We start from the raw sequence: 16,247 nt of genomic DNA, 5'->3' as shown, positions 1-16,247 counted from the left end.
CCCAGATACTTATCACTCTGTATTCTCCAATTTTTTATTATTAAGTTCTCAGATAGTATTCAAATTAAAAGGCTTAAGTTCCCACCCAGCATGTTGTGGCAAACCAGACACATTCCTTGGCCAAAAGTTAATCTGATGTTCTAGACTGTGAAGCCCTGTATCCAACTAATGTCACCCTGCCTTTGCATAATAAACACCAGTATTTGCGGACTGCTGTGTCCTCTCTCCTGAGTCCAGCTCTATGATCAGAGGTTGTGGACGGTAGAGCTGGAATTGATCTCTAGCAGTCCAACACATAAACCCTCCCATCTCCCTGGATTCCCATATCTCCCTGTGTCCCAGTCTCTTGAATCTATAATTCTTCCCATTGCCAACAGTCACCAGGGCCCAATGAAAGCCTACCCAATACTGGATGGTTCTCAGGACTTCGATCATCACCTCACCACTGAGCCTGATTCCCCTCTTTACCTCTTCCATGCTTGGGCAGAGTTCTTGAATAAAGCTGCCTACCTGTCCTGTTCCTATGAACAGAACCTCGTTTAGTCCTTGCTTCACATCTTTCGAACAAGATTCTTGGCCTGCTTCTCTTTAGACATTATCTCTGGTTTCTCCCTTGAGATTTCGACTTATGTTCTTATTTGTTCCCAGTTATTACCCATTCTTCCTTCCTTGTGGCCAGGTCCACATGGGAGAGCATTTAGTCTTCCTAAAAATTATTCTTATTAACCCATGCTAATTGCACAGTTCTGGGAGCAGTGTGATATGTTAGGATTTGAGTTCAATATGTGCTAATCCAATCAGCAAAGTCAGCATGTCCGTCTTTATAGTTGCTTGGTGTCAGGAGACTTTAAGCCTCTCTTCTGGTTATTCATATAACATATGAGAAAGTGCTGTGAATTAGAGAGTCCCACTGGAACGTGGACAATTACAACTTATTATTTCTAACTACTTATATCTGAGTACCCATCCTCTAGCCTCCCTCTAATTCTTTCCAGCTTCTACAACCACTGTTATACATTCATATGCATTTTTCAAACACACACACACAAAGATGTGTGGTATTTGTTTTCTTGTGTCTGACTTATTTAACTCAATGTCAACCCTTCCCATATACTCTATTGAAAAGTATGGGTTGTCATTTCTTTTTAGAGTGACATAATATTCCATAGGATACATACAGAAAGATTTTCTTTCTGTAATTACAGACCTGTAGACTGATTTCAGATCTTAGCTATTCAAAATAGTGCAGCAATAAACATAGGTGTTGGGACAGACATTCAAACAGGGAAGGAACCTGAGGCAGTAGTTGATGCAGAGGCCATGGAGGAGAGCAGATTATTGGCTTGCTCAGTCTGCTTTCTTAAAGAACCCAAGACCACCAGCCAAAGAGTGGCACTACTCACAATGGGTTGAGCCCTCCTCTATCAAATAGTTAATTAATAAAATCCTCTACTGGCTTGCCTACTGACCAGTCTCATGAAGGAATATTCTCAACTGAGGTCATTTGCTTTCAGATGAGCTTAGCTTGTGTCAAGTTGACATAAAAGTAGCCAGCACAGCAGACCCTTTGTCACCTTGACACCCAAACACATTACTGCTAAGCCACAGTCTTTCCTTTCTTGTCCATCCCCAAGATCACACATTAATAAAGACATCACAATATAAAACATTTTTACAAACATTTGTAAGGTCCTACAACCTTACAAATTCTTCCCAGAAGACTTCACCTCAGTGATTCTGGCCTCTTCTTAATTACCACGAATTTGTTAGTTCCAGCTAACCAACCATCAGTTGTCCCAGTAAAGCAAAAGTTTAACTTCACTGGTGTTGATCTCTCTCGTTAATCACAGCAAGCAACTATAGCTTATGACAAGTAGACATCAAACTAGCTAGCACAGTACATGATATGGATTATAGGATACTGGGAAAGAGACCAGCACAAAGAAATGTTATTACCGCTTTGGTATTTGTATTCTCCCAAAGCAATATTGGTCATTCTCAAACTTGACCACAGTTTGGAAACTCCTATATGAAGCAATGCCCGTGCCCAGCTTGACAGCCTGAGCTTTGAATTTAATGAATCATGATAGAATTTGGGTTACAGCATTTTCAGAAAGATGGCTAGGCCATTATAATACAGTCAAGACCGTGAATCACTATACCACAGAAAGAGAGTGAGGCATGAAGTGTAAGTCTCTCGTGTAGAGAAAAACACAGCACCAGTAATGCTCAGGTCCAGGTGATCAATGAATTTTCTGGCCAAGTTAGCGATTTGAGATGAGAAAAGTAGAGCAGAAAGTATCACCAGAAATGAGCCTGTCCCAGGAATGATCCTGCAAGATGTATCCCAGTGTCTATTTGAAAGCAAACATATTTTATGAACCACTGTGACTTCTATGGTTTCTGCTCCTAGGTTATTAGCCTAGTAATGGACCAAGAGAGAAGAGGGAAACTGGCACTATGATGGGAGAAAACATAGCCTTGGGGCTGTTAGTACCTGGGCAGGGGCACGGATTTAGTAACTAGTGTGTGACTGGAAATAGTCATATATTGTGTATCATTGGGATTGATAACTGCTGCTTGTGAAGGAGGGAGGAGATTGACTCATGATTCCTGAGAATGGGACATTCAAAGCAGATTCTGTAAGAGCTGGGAAGATGTGGCAATGTCTTCTTTCATATTGCCCCGGATCCTGTGGACGGCAAGCTTGGAGAAGATTCTTGGGGGCTCCATCTATGTGGACTGGGTTCTACTCAAGGTCTAGCATGGAATCAGAGTATAAATGGTTCTGAGATGACCTTATGTCAACATACCTCAATAAATCTAAGAAGAGGAGGTGAGAGTTGTCACTCTGGAATAAGATGGTGTGGGGGAAGTGACTGGTAGACTGGGGATGGCAAGGCAAACCCAGAGAATATTCTTGAAAATGTGTCTTTATTTGGGATTTTCATTTTTCATGTATATTGGAAGATTCTTTTTGTGTAATTATAGTAGTTGTGGTGATTATTGATTTTCCTCGGCCTCAGTTTTCATAGCATGAAAATATGTCATCTCTAGACTCCCTATCAGCCACCTCAGATGCAATACTCTAAGTGTCTGGGTCTCACAGAGTGTCAGCAGCACCCAATGTGTCACAGGAAGAAGCACAGCAACCCCCTGCCCCAATGCTCACAGGCATCCCCACCCAGCCACAGTTCAGCATCAGCCACTCTTAGAGATCTTGGCAGTTTATTTTTTTAAAAAGCGGTGTTATAAAAATATCTATAGTATAATTTCTATTGGAAAAGTATCAAGGACTTTGGTTTCCTAATTCTGGAAAGAAAGCTAAGTGATTAAAAAAATCCAATGAATCACAAATAAGCATAAAAAAAGATGAATTCCAAGTCGCAAAGATGATTCTGCCCTTTTCTGAACAAAAGCCACAGGAGTGCTGGGAAGTGGGTTAGGCAAGGAAAGAGAAAGGAAGCCAATTTTAGAGGAAAGATTTTTCAAAGTGAAAGCATCAGGGCATTATCTTAAGATTATGGAAGATAATAAGCACATTCTTCAGCATAAAATTAGGCAATGAAGGGACCCCTATCTACATTATTTCCCCCAATATTTCTAAAGATCATAAATCCAGAATGGCAGACAGCAGTGTTTGGAGGAAGCAGAGCAATGCATGGATCACATTTTTTTTTCTCCAAGTGATGCTTTTGTACAGGTGGAACAAGCTGAAGGGAATGGAGGGGAGGAAAGCTATTGCAAGCTGTCATGATGCTGAGACGTGAAGGGACCCGCTTATCTGTGAGAACCTTAAGTTCAGACTAGGTGGTACTAATATGTCCAGCACCTCCCCCAGGAGTTAGTCCCAGGGTAGTAGACATTCTACAAACAAAGGAATGATTGCATGAATGAATGATTGCATGCAACTTACTCTAGGGAGGGAGAAGTGGAGGAGAAGGCTGGCTGCAGTAACATTCTGCATGAAATATGAAAGAATTAGACTTGAGAATATGTCCTAAGAAGACATTTTCCATGTTGGCCATGTTTGTGAATTATCATCCACCAGTCAGCAGATGAAGAAGAAAGCAAAGATGAAAAGGAAGCAGTAAAAAGCTTGTGACTTGATGTGACAGCGATCCATTCGTTAAGCAAGTTAGACTTCAGAGAAAGTCAATAATGATAAATATTCCAGGATAACTTCAGTAGATTACTTTTGCAGAGGACTGGAGAGATAACTCTTGCCAAGGACCTGAGTTTTGTTTCCAGAACCCATGTCTGGTGATTCACAACTGTGTGTAAATCTAGCTCTGTGGGATCCAGTGCCAACTTCTGGCCTCTGCCGTCACATGCACACATCCACACAAAGACATAAGTGTAATTAGAAACAACAAAAACATGAAAAAAAATCCATCTATACTATAGTCTAAGGATTCTATAGGTTACATGTTTCAAACCTGAGCCCCAAAGTCTTCAAAGCCTCACTTTCCAGGTGGACTCCAACAGTATCAGACTTCCCCCAGTAAGTGGACATCTGGGTATCGCCATGAAAACAAATAGTATACTCACAGGTATTTCCATGATCTGAACCTTCTTGTTGGGTGTGTGCCTTGCCATCTCTACCTTTGTACACTGGGAAATAAGCCTGAGCTAGGGCATTAATATGGAATATTTTATTTTGTATGTTCATCAATAAATCTTGGACAGCCGGGCGATGGTGGTGCACGCCTTTAATCTCAGCACTTGGGAGGCAGAGGAAGGCGGATCTCTATGAGTTCGAGACCAGCCTGGTCTACAGAGCTAGTTCCAGGACAGGCTCCAAAGCCACAGAGAAACCCTGTCTCGAAAAACCACAAAAAAAAAAAAAAAANTTAACATTTTAAATTTGACATTGCAAAGTGAGCCTATAGCATGCTTCTAATTAGACGGCTTTCAGATCCCTTTTGTTGTAGCCCCTGCCTGCTTTTCTCTCCCGTTGCTCATTCAGCTGCTTTGGAAGACCTTCTTGTTATTGCTTGAATCTCTCTCTCTCTCTCTCTCTCTCTCTCTCTCTCTCTCTCTCTCTCTCTCTCTCTCTCTCTCTCTCTCATCAGCACCAGAGGGATCCTCACCAGCATCCTCTAGGAGCTCATTCTTTGCCACCCAGGTCTCAACTCATATGACACCTATTTTTCTTTTAAAGAAGCTTTCTGTCTCCACCACACCAAGAATTTCATACCTACTAACTCCGTTGCCTTCAAGTATCCATGACCTATCATTGATTGATTACTGCTTTCCAACCAATAATATAAATGCTAATAGAGAAGGACCTTCTATTACTCCTATGTGGGAATAACACCTGGCAGCACACAGCAGATAGCAAATATTTGAATTAGAATAGTGGATTCAATATGCTCCTAATTGGGGTGAAGTGAGTTTATATCTATATACCATGAAGTAAAGTAACACTTATAAGATAGCATTTACTTTGCAAGAGTCTAAAGTGAGGGGAAATGGAAGGAAGACATAAAGAGGGCCAGAGCCAACTTTTACCTGTGCTGCTGTTAACTCTCTGGAGCATGAGAAGTCATTTGTTGCTTCTCTGTATTCATCTGAGACTGATATTTAACAGAGGCAACATCATTGCTCGCATTATAAATTCCTAGTTTGGGTTATCATCCTACATGTGATTCTAAACTCAGGGAATAAAGAAAGTCTTAATTATCTTTTTTGTATTGAAACAAGGTGAAGAACATATAAAATTGTAAGGGGGATCTATTTCACACAAATTCTTTCTAAAATCCTTGAAATTCTGTGCTCTGTGACTTCATTTGCACAAGTATATTTGCATGCCCTAATTGGAGACATTGGCAAAAATCCTTGAGAAGGAACTTAGCCTTTTGCCCTCCAGAAAGAAATCAATTCTCTCTGAAACAGCTACCGCATTGCCTCTGTTGCAGAAGGCAAGTAGCAGAGGCATTACTTTTGCTTACAGAATTGGAAGGGACAGTTGAATTAGCATCGATTTCCAAATGAAGCTAGATGAGTTGCTCCAAATAAGGTAAATTAGAATTTACTTAGCAAAAACTCTGCCTCTGTGAGTCTATGTAATACATCGGCCCCTGTGATGCAGGAAGGAGAACTACCTGGACAAAGAGAGGGATGAGGGTACTGGAACTCGATTTGAATATCTGTGACACACTCTGCTGGGGTCAGGGCATTCTTCAGAGGCTGTTCTCACATAGTCCATGCTTTCAGCTTCACCCCAGGGAAACACAAGACTTGACTGATTTATCACCCACTAGCTCAAGATAAAGAAGAATCTGGTTTCGGTTGTAAGTACGTTGTGTGTGACCTAAAAGTATCCTGGGGCTAGTGGCACTTACATCGGCTAAACTCTAATCTCTCTGCTACAAATGGAAGTTAAAATTGTTGGCTACCCCACGGGTAGAGATGGGGAGAAATAAATGGATACCATGTAGAAGTAAAAGGAGAAGATGTTATGTAAATGTCCCATAGGGTTCATCCCACTCTCCATTGCCTGTGAAGCCGAAGCCATGAAGAATTCTGCTGCTGCTGCTTCTCCGGGCAGTTGGCTTTACAGCACCCAATGCCAGGGCACTCTAAAGGGAGCCCCTATGTGGGATAGGCATAGTTTTTCTCTGCCCACAAATGTACCAGCACCTTCAACTACCAAGTCTGGACCCAGTATCATCATCCTCACTATAATTTCCAAGAAACTCTGATTGCTGGCGTTGACATGAGAGATAAAAATTAATTGCTGGCTATCCTTTAAATCTCTAAGTCCCATGATATGGTGCCCTGAATCATCTCCTGTCTAGTCCACCCTGAGATCATGTAGAAGGGGGCACAACACATAGAGATGTCATCCCACCACAGAAAGCCACTTCGCCATCAACAAGCACAGGTAAGCAGAGCTGGCTCCTGCAGGCATTTATTACATCTGAGTTAATTTCATAGTGGAAATAATGCAAATGCTTAGGGAAATGTTGGCAATGGTACATCTTATGATAAATCAAATAGCCTGAAGAGATGTGTAGAAGAGCTTTGGAGTGAACAAAGGCTTCGAGGCTAAATGTCAGATGACAGGTTAGCGATGGACTGGCTGGGGTATGTGTACCGTGTAATTGATCAATTTTTTAATTACTGTGTGGTTTGCTATCAAACCAGATAATGGCATTTTGGTCCACTGATGATCCAATCTTTTCCTTTCAGCTTTAAGAAGTATGTTTTACAGAGGGCTCAGATGTCAATACTGAGGACATTCTTGGTTTCTGAAGGGTTTTACTTGCTTTGTGTGTGTGTGTGTATGTGTGGAAGGGCCTTCCTTGGCAATCTACCACTTCCAACACTCCTAATTGTCAAGGGAAATGTGTTTCTTGTCCTCAGGCCTCATATGAGGTGTCCCAGTTAAGGTACAAAGATGAACCATTTCACATTTCTTGGGAAACAGTACTCACGCAACTCTGTGGAGGGACCAGCTCTTGGCTTTGTGTCACCAGAGACACAATGGAGAACGATTTTTGTGCACATCAAAGTCTTTATTTTTTTCCTGTTTTATTCCTGAATAAAAAGAGATATGTGTTTTATATGCAAGAAAAGGGCCAAAACTTTTATCTTTACCAGTCCAATTTCCTACAGGCAATTTATAACTCTCATATTAATATATCTAGTCCTAGAAGTTAAAAATTTAAACTAAATAAGAGCAAAAGTTTTTTAGCTTAAAAAATTTTAAGTTAAAAAAGACAAAATTTTAATTTTTTGAATGTAGAGATGGTGATATTTATATAAGATCTCCTGTTAGGGTTTGATTCGAGAAATGTATCTTAGGACAAATGGATTTTTATATTGGACAAGGGTTAAGCGTATTGCTAGGTAGCTCTTATATCGTAAATTGACCCATTTCTACTGGAGATTATAGTCCCTTATTACCTGCTGACCCTTTTTATAGGCTATCTTTTATCATCTCACCGAGGAGTAGTTAACAATGCCTTTGTAGTTTATAAAGTACTTAATATACCTCATTTGAGCCTCAAGTGGTAGTTTCAGAAACAGAAACATTATTTTCCAAATGAAATATGGCAACTAAGCTGTAAAGTACTAAAACATTAGACATTAGACTGAGTCCAGATGCAGTTTTCTAGAGTTGTGGCCCTATGATAACATATCTGCCTAAAGGAAAAGAAAATGATGCAAATGGGGAATTATAAAAAGAATGACTTAAAACAGGAGGTTTGTCTCCCATGAGGTGTAATCTAGGCCAGGTACTCTTATTTTTTGTCTTTCAGTCTAAAGGACCAAAATAGAATCAGCACGGAAAAAATCCAGGAAATAAACGTCAGAGAAAACAAGTCTATGGAAGTTAAGTATGTCAAGTGTGGGATTGGGTGGACACAGCATCAAAAGAAAAGCAGTAGGAAGTAGAGAAGAATGCTGAGTGTCTATTTGCTAATATTTGCAGGGTGTCTTGGTACTTTTGTGATGACTGAGTTAATGGGTTGTTTCAACTGACCAAAACCAAAGCAGCTAATGTCCCCCAGCACTGGTGAGAGAAGGAGCCTGAAGCCTTTCCTGGCTGGACTCCCACTGGCTTGCTGCCTCTGCAACCACACAATGGATGGAGGTTCTAGGAAGCCACACAGGTCTGGGGGCAGTCACTAAGGCAGGGTGACAAGGACGACTCGTGTTGTTTGGTTGTTTTCACTAATGCAGAATGTCAAAAAGACATGAATTCTGCTTGACATCATGGTGAAAACTGATTCTCTAAGACTGGACATTTCAGAATGCCAGGAGCATGTGAGCTGGGGAGGGGAAAGAGAAGTACTTCCCAATCGCAAACCCTATGGAGTGGCAGATCCTGCTGCCGACTTACAGCCCATAGAGAGCAGCCCACTATAGGCCCTGGCTGCCAGGATCAAAGAGCTTTTGTATGCAAACGGTGACTGGTGGAATTCAGTGGAAACCTATTGTTAGACACAAGTTCAGTAGTAAAACCACGAACCCATCCCTGAATCTCCCAAAACTGTGGACTGATTATATCAAAGGACGTGTGTGTGTGTGTGTGTGTGTGTGTGTGTGTGTGTGTGTAAATGTACTGGTTCGGAGAGATTCCCTGTCATATTCAAGGCCAGGCAGCTGGTAGTGGGAACATCAGGCTTGAACTAGGAGCCTCAGTTCAAAGCCTGTGCTGCAACAAGTAAGAACAGATAAAAAAAATACACAAAGATTCCACACCTCACTGGAGTCAGGGGGCCACAGTCAAACTTCTTTCTGTGTCATCCCCTCTAAGACTTGGGGACCATTGTGGAAAGAGGGCCAATAAGCATAAACATCAGAGGAAGGGATAGCGGTCTGAATATTGTTCTCTTCCTAGGTAAAACCTTCTACCTAGCAGGGAAACTCTGGAAGACACAGGATGTTAGAAAGGAGGTAGGATGGTCTAAAGAGCAGTAGAACATCACCCCACCTGCATGGAATCTTCTTACATCTAAAAGGAAACAACTGAAAGGCTTCAGAAAAGTCCCTGAAACCAACTAGATGCATAAGTTCCCCCCCCCTCCCCAAGCTGTAAGGACCACTAAGAAATGCTTAGAGACAGGCTGAGCCCTGTAGAGAAGGCTCAGACAGGCTGGGTTTCCTGGAGAAGGCTCAGACTGACTGAACTTCTTGGGAAGGACACTCTGGAGCCACGTGCAGGCTGAGCAGTGTGCCACAGGTTCCCAGCTTTGTGAGCTGTCACCCATCCTGGAGAGGGGTTTGGTGAGGCAGGTGTTTTTGAGTCATTTCTGCTCCTGAAGGTAAGCCCTCCCAGGAATTTCTCACAGGAATGTAAGTAATGCCAATAAAAGCCATTGGTCACCAAGCTGGACTTTGGTGAGATTTGTACTTTGATCTGTTTTTGGGTCCCTATCTGAAGTAAGTGGACATTTGTTCATGACTCCCCAGAAATAGTGTCACACAACACAGTACCCCATCTTCGTTTCTTTGTGGATACTGGGGATACAGATTCAGGGATTCATGGCTGCATGACAGTACTAAATGATACATCTCTCTAGACCCATATTTTTGAAGAACACTTGAGTTATGGTCAAGATATAGTAATATATATTTACTTAATATAAATGAATTTTTTAAACTAATAAAAATTTAGTGAAAATATATCAAATTAAAAATATTCAGATCATTCAGATTTAGGTTATAGTTCATAACCTCAGAACAGTTCCTGTTGTGTTGAAGATTAATTGTGAAATAAATGTACTCTAAAATAAAACTGGCGCTTCTTTAACTCAGGACTTGGTATTAATTTAGGGATAGATATGTCTTATCTCTCTGACTATAGGCAACTTGCCTTTGAGACACTCTCACATATGTACATATACATGCATATGCACACATCACACATGCACACATACATGAGAAAGAGAAAGATAGAGATTGTATAAGGAAGGACTACGCTGTGCATTGGCTATTAGCATAAAGCAAAAGGATTATCAATTATCAATGAATGACTCCCAACCATGAAATGACCATAGAATGCTTCACATCAGTGATGGTTGATTTTTCTCTGTCAAACTGATTGGGTCACAGGGTGCCCAGATAGCTAGTCAAATCACTCTGGGTATGTCTGAGAAAATATCTCTGGGTGTGATTAATGATAGAATTGGTGAGCTGAATAAGGCAGATCACCTTCCGTTATTTGAGTTGGCCTCTTGCAATCAGTTGAAGCCTAAACAGAACCACAGTGTTGACCTCAGGAATCTGAGGGAACTGAACCGTGGGTCTTGAACAGAAGTTTTCCTTCCTTCCTTCCTTCCTTCCTTCCTTCCTTCCTTCCTTCCTTCCTTCCTTCCTTCCTTCCTTCCTTCCCTTTTCTTTCCCTTCCTTTGAACTGAAAGGTTGGCTCTTCTGGGGTCTTAATCCTGCTGGTTTACAGCCTGGCATTTGCTCTATCAACCCTCTTAGCTCTCCTTCTTAGCAGATCTGGGAACCTAGCCTTCATAGAAAAGTGGGCCTACTTCTTATTTAAAAAAAAAAAAAAACTCTTTCTGTTATATTTTTGGTTGAGAGCCTTGCCTTTAATGGGTGAACCATCTTGAAAAACCAAAAAAAAAATCTTTGTCTATAAAAATATTCATATATATATTTCAATTTAATTTTATTTTGTGGTGTGTGGTGTGTCTGTTTATGCGTGCATGCACTGCACAGTACAAGCTCCTGTGGGGGGGCATGCATGCATGTGTGTGTTCACGCATGTGGAGGCCCCGGGTTGATGTTTGCTGTCTTTCCTCCATTGTTCCCTATCTTTATTCTTTGAGCAGAGTCTTACACTGACCTTGAAGCTCATTCATGTGGCTAGACTGACTGGTCAGTGAGCCTCAGGTATTCTGTCTTCTCCCTCACCCCCAAGGCTGGTGCGGATAACAGTCACACACCACCATGCCAGGCTTTTTATGTGTATTCTGTGGATTCAAATTCAGGTCCTCACTCTTATGTGGCAGGGATGTAACTGACTGAGCCATCTCCCCAGTCTACTGTCTTTTGCTGTACATGGAACAATTTGATCATGTGATAGCTCATGTTAATATAATCCTGTTTAGAAATATATGTAAGTAAAATTAAACAAACTGAATTTTCTTCTTTCAACTTCCTATTCATTTTCTAATGGTTTCCAATTGGAGTTAAAGAATCTTTTAATACAGGGTCAGTTTATAACTGAGCCAACTTCAGGGTGTCAAAATACCACTCCATCTTTGGGACAGATTGAAAAAGGAAAGCGTGATTGGATTGGGGGAGTTCAATTTCCATTAGTGAAGCTATTTTTACTTCTAGCTCCCTTTTACAGCCAAATTATAGACTATTGCTCCGACCCTGCAATGTGGAAGCGACAACAAATCTTTGCCTTTCAATTTTCAGTTTTAATGTGTATTTTATGTACAGGAGGGTAGTCACCGCAACAAGGCTTCCTGGTGATAGTTATCTAGACACACTGAAAAATGGGTAGTTTTTCTTCTACATCTGTGGCAGATGGGATTTTTTTCCTTGGTAACTAATGGAGTGTATCTCTTGACAGTACATGACTCTGTGGATTAATCCTATCAGCATGAAGATTAGTGTAAAGCTTACTCAATACGCAGGACATTTTAGTTGTCAGCAGACTTTAACATGGGCATCATTCATTTATACATAACTCTGTATGCAGGTATTGTTCATATGTTAAAATTAAGTATGTATATATGTTTAATTTGATATTTACACATGCATTATATATTCTCTTTATTTAAGAGAAAGTGCATAAAAATGCCTATCCTGATGTGGATATCCAAGGGCTTAAGGGTTTTATTCATGTCCTTATGGAGGATGAAGAATTGTTAGGAATAAGAATTAATTACAGGATTCTTCCCATCCTGTTATGTCATTCTTGAGATAAGCTTCTGCACGAGCATTGTTCTTTCTGCTGATCCCCTCCATCAGTGACCCGGATCTCAGGTGTCTGTCTTTCTCAGTGTGTGTGTCTAATTATAGGTACTGCGCACCGTGCACAATAGGCTCCGCTTGCATTTCAAATACAGTGTGATAATGGGAAACACCCTTCCCATTTCCATTTCTTCTTTTTCTTACCACCTGAAGCTGCTCACATCTAAGTCGCTGGGTTGTTAAGAGGTTGGAATGGTTCTGTGAGAGTGCTTTACGGAAGTCCAGCAGGATCTAACAGAGACAGAGAAGTCAGAACTAATTTTCTAAAGGGCAAAGCACTTTCAGCTCTTTGGGACCAGCTACATCATTTTGTATATTGTTTTCTCTTGAAAAAGTCAGTTTCTAGTTATCAAAAACATTAAAAATATTTTTTTTTAATCATGGCTGGGCAGAAGTCTCGTAGAGAGTTAATTGTCCTCACTGTTTGGGGTAGGATGCTGTGCGGGCAAGCAGTGAGACACTCTAACTTGGAAGGATCAAATTCAAAAACAGGAAAAAGCTGAGACCTGGGTAGGCTTGTCCTTTAATAAGTATCTTTGGGTCTAGAGAGGTGGATAGAGGATTTTGGGAATACTCACTTGTGACCTATGCCTGTTTAGGTGATTGATTTCTAATCATAGGACCCAGATGCGCACTTGCTCACTCCACCAATGTGTGATGCTTCCCTTCCTTGGATGAAAGAGTACTTTCAACAAACAACTTCAAGACTCTGTAACCCATAAGACCCCCTTTCTACCTCACTACTTTACCTACCCTGTTTGGGAAAGGTTAGACTTTTTTTTTAATCCTCAGAGAATAATGACCTTGATTCAAGCCACACGCAGTGATGAGCTGAATCTCATACAGTTTTCAAAAGATTATTCCAAGACTCCATGTAAAGTTTTTGTTGTTTTATTTGTTTGTTTGTTTGTTTTGTTTTGAATGACCAGTACGTGGCCTGGGTACATGATCCTCAAAGACTCTTGTATAGAAGACTTTGTCTCCAGGGTGGCTGCACTGGGTAGTGGGAATCTTTAGAAGACAGTCTAGAGTGGGAACTTAAGTCCCCATGGAGGCTGTGGGACCTGGGAAATGTCCTCACTCTCTGTTTCCTGCCAATGAGATGAGCAGGTGTTGTATGCTTACCAGCTCGGATGCTCTCTAATATTCCCACCAGAGTCACCAAAGCCATGTTCTTCGATAAATGAATTATTCCAGGGACATATTAGTGCAATGTGAAGCTGACTCATATAGTGAATAGGCAAGATTAGCTCCTAGTTAGAAAAATCATTTAAAGTAAAACTAGAGTATTTTTTGTTGTTGTTGGTTCATACTTAGTGAAGGATTAAGCATATGCTATCCACGATGAAAAGAGGAGAGCAGTGGAGTTATGAACCTGGGTTCAAATCATTGCTCCACCAATTCTTTGCTATATCACTGCATGTATAATACCATGTGTATGTGTGTGGTGTATGTATATATGTGTATATATAATAACAAATAACAGTTCTGTTTGCTCTGTCAGTGCCTGGCTAACACAGCTGCCATGCAGCTTCAGCTCACGAATAGTTGCGAAGCACCCAGATCAACAGCATACTTATCAGCTCTCTGGTATCACCGTGTCCATCCATCCATGTTAGAGAGAACTGTTTTGAAATTTCTCACATGCACGGGGACAGATAACACTAGGATTATTTGAATAAGCCTCAAGGAATCTTATTATATATTTACCCAAAATTATACATAATATATACATATCTATATAAATCTTCTTTAAAATTATTTTCTATTGATTGTTTGGAAATCTCACATCATGTGCCACAACTGTGCTCACCTCCCCATCTTCGCATGTTGTTGTTGTCCTGCTCCTCCTACTTCTCCTCCCCAAAACTAACTAACTAACTAACTAACTAACTAACTAACAACTAACTAACTGACTAAGTCTGTTTGTATTTTGTATGGTTCATAGGTTCACTGGAGCATGGACAAATTCCTAGTGACCAGTTCCACAAGAGAGGATGAATCTTTCTCCACCTGCATAGGCACAAGAAGCCAAGCAGTGGCCTGAGTGGGGTGGAGCTAGCTATCTCCCTCCAATGCCACCACCTAATACCACAGTGCTGTGGGCTGGTGAGGGGCAGGACCAACTCTCTCTTGTGAGGGGTGGGGTCTGCTCTTCCATGCCTGTCATCATTGATGCTCTCCCTTCATTGGTCTGTGATGGACAGCACCAGCTCTCCCATACACCGCTAGTGCCACCTTATAACTGCCACCAAGGGGCGGAGCCAGCTCTTCTGCACCCACAGACATTAATATGGCTTCAGGCCACAGACCCATCCATGGGCATCTGTATGGGCTTTGGTGGTAATAAAGGCTGAGAACATCAACATGGTCCTTGGCTGTATCATGACCACTTACCCACTTGTGTCCCTCGTGGGCTTCATGAACCAAACCACGAGCCTCAACATGGTCTCAGAAGGTTGAACATCAGCATGGCTCCCAGAGGCAGGAAAGCCTAAGGACGTCACCAAGATATCGGACAGCAGCTCTAACTGTATATGTCCACGTAGATCTCAGGCTTCATTGCAGTCTGGGGCAGCAGCACAGACCTTTACAGTCTGAGACAACAGCATGGACCACAGACACCAACATGGCCTCCTGTGGTATATCAGACCACAGTGGTCCTTCAAAGTGGTCCAGTCCAGAAAGTGATTTTTTTCCCTCATCTCAAACCTTCATTATTGCCCAGAGACAAGGAGAGCCCTCATCAGACAGCAGGACACTTGTCTCCCTAGCACATATAGTACCCCATTTTCCTATCTTTCCCACCTCTGCATTACATATTTGTTCACTGTAGTGGCACCCACTTGTCCAGGCCAGTGGGGCCTGGTTGGGATGACCTGGTTGGTGCTCAGGTGTCTTCCAGCAGGCTGAGGCATTTATATAAACCTGAAAATAAGCTGTGTCACTTGGGTTTGGCCTTGCACTGCTTCCCACAAGAATCATAGCCTATAAAAACCCCATTAACATGTACGTAAAGAACCTCCTTTCAAATGGTTGATGAAGGTAGTCCATGTGACTCCCCAATAATATAAATTATTGCTGTTTGCTGATGCCTGTGGTTGCCTCTCAGAAACTGAAGGTAAGTCCCTATGCTGAAGACAATGCACACTTAGAATACAGGAATCAGATTATTCTAGATGGATCTAAACTGAAAGCCCCGTTTCTGTGGTATAGCTTTCAGACCAAAAATACTATATAAGCTTCCAAGGGAGGGAAGAATTTAATAGTCTTGAACAGCTGCAACATGGACCAGAATGACCAGATATTGATAAAGATGCAATGGTATCACCCACATGCTGTAGAATAACACTCTTGTATCCTGTAAAGATTTGTCACTCATATAGGTTTAATGAAACACTAATTGGCCAGTGACCAGGCAGGGAGTATAGGCAGGATGACCAGACCAGGAGAATTCTGGGAAGAGGAAATGCTCAATCTGCAGTTGCCACCCAGATGCAAAAGAAAGATGAGAATGCTTCACTGAGAAAAGGTACCAAGCCAAGTGTGTTTCTTTGAGTCTGGATGACTATGGGACCAGGCAGGAGAGAAATTTCCATCTACAAATGGCACCCAATGTGGGGCTAGAACACATGACCCTGAGATTAAGAGTCTCATGCTCTACCAACTGAGCTAGCTAGGAAAGGCTCAGTCTGCAGCTGCAACCCAGATATAGAGGAAGCACGGTGAAAATGCTATACTGAGAAAAGGTACCAATCCATGTGGCTAAACATAGATAAGAATTATGAGTT

General features: G+C 41.5%; 1 long non-coding RNA gene across 1 annotated transcript in view; it reads left to right on the top strand.

Moving 5' to 3' along the window:
• The window catches only part of LOC126512258 (uncharacterized), a 128,330-nt gene extending 113,528 nt beyond the window's left edge, over positions 1–14,802 (top strand). The window contains exon 4 of the long non-coding RNA XR_007594970.1: positions 14,405–14,802. This is a non-coding gene — a long non-coding RNA (uncharacterized lncRNA). The remainder of the gene's footprint in view (positions 1–14,404) is intronic.
• Positions 14,803–16,247: the final 1,445 nt, after the last annotated feature.

The sequence above is a fragment of the Alexandromys fortis genome, unplaced genomic scaffold, assembly GCF_014885135.2.
Source record: "Alexandromys fortis isolate MF-2015 unplaced genomic scaffold, M_Fortis_MF-2015_v1.1 scaffold_100_1_3062724, whole genome shotgun sequence".
Taxonomy (NCBI): Eukaryota; Metazoa; Chordata; class Mammalia; order Rodentia; family Cricetidae; genus Alexandromys; species Alexandromys fortis.
The sequence above is the reverse complement of the archived record's forward strand: the minus strand, read 5'-3'. Positions and strand labels throughout refer to the sequence as shown.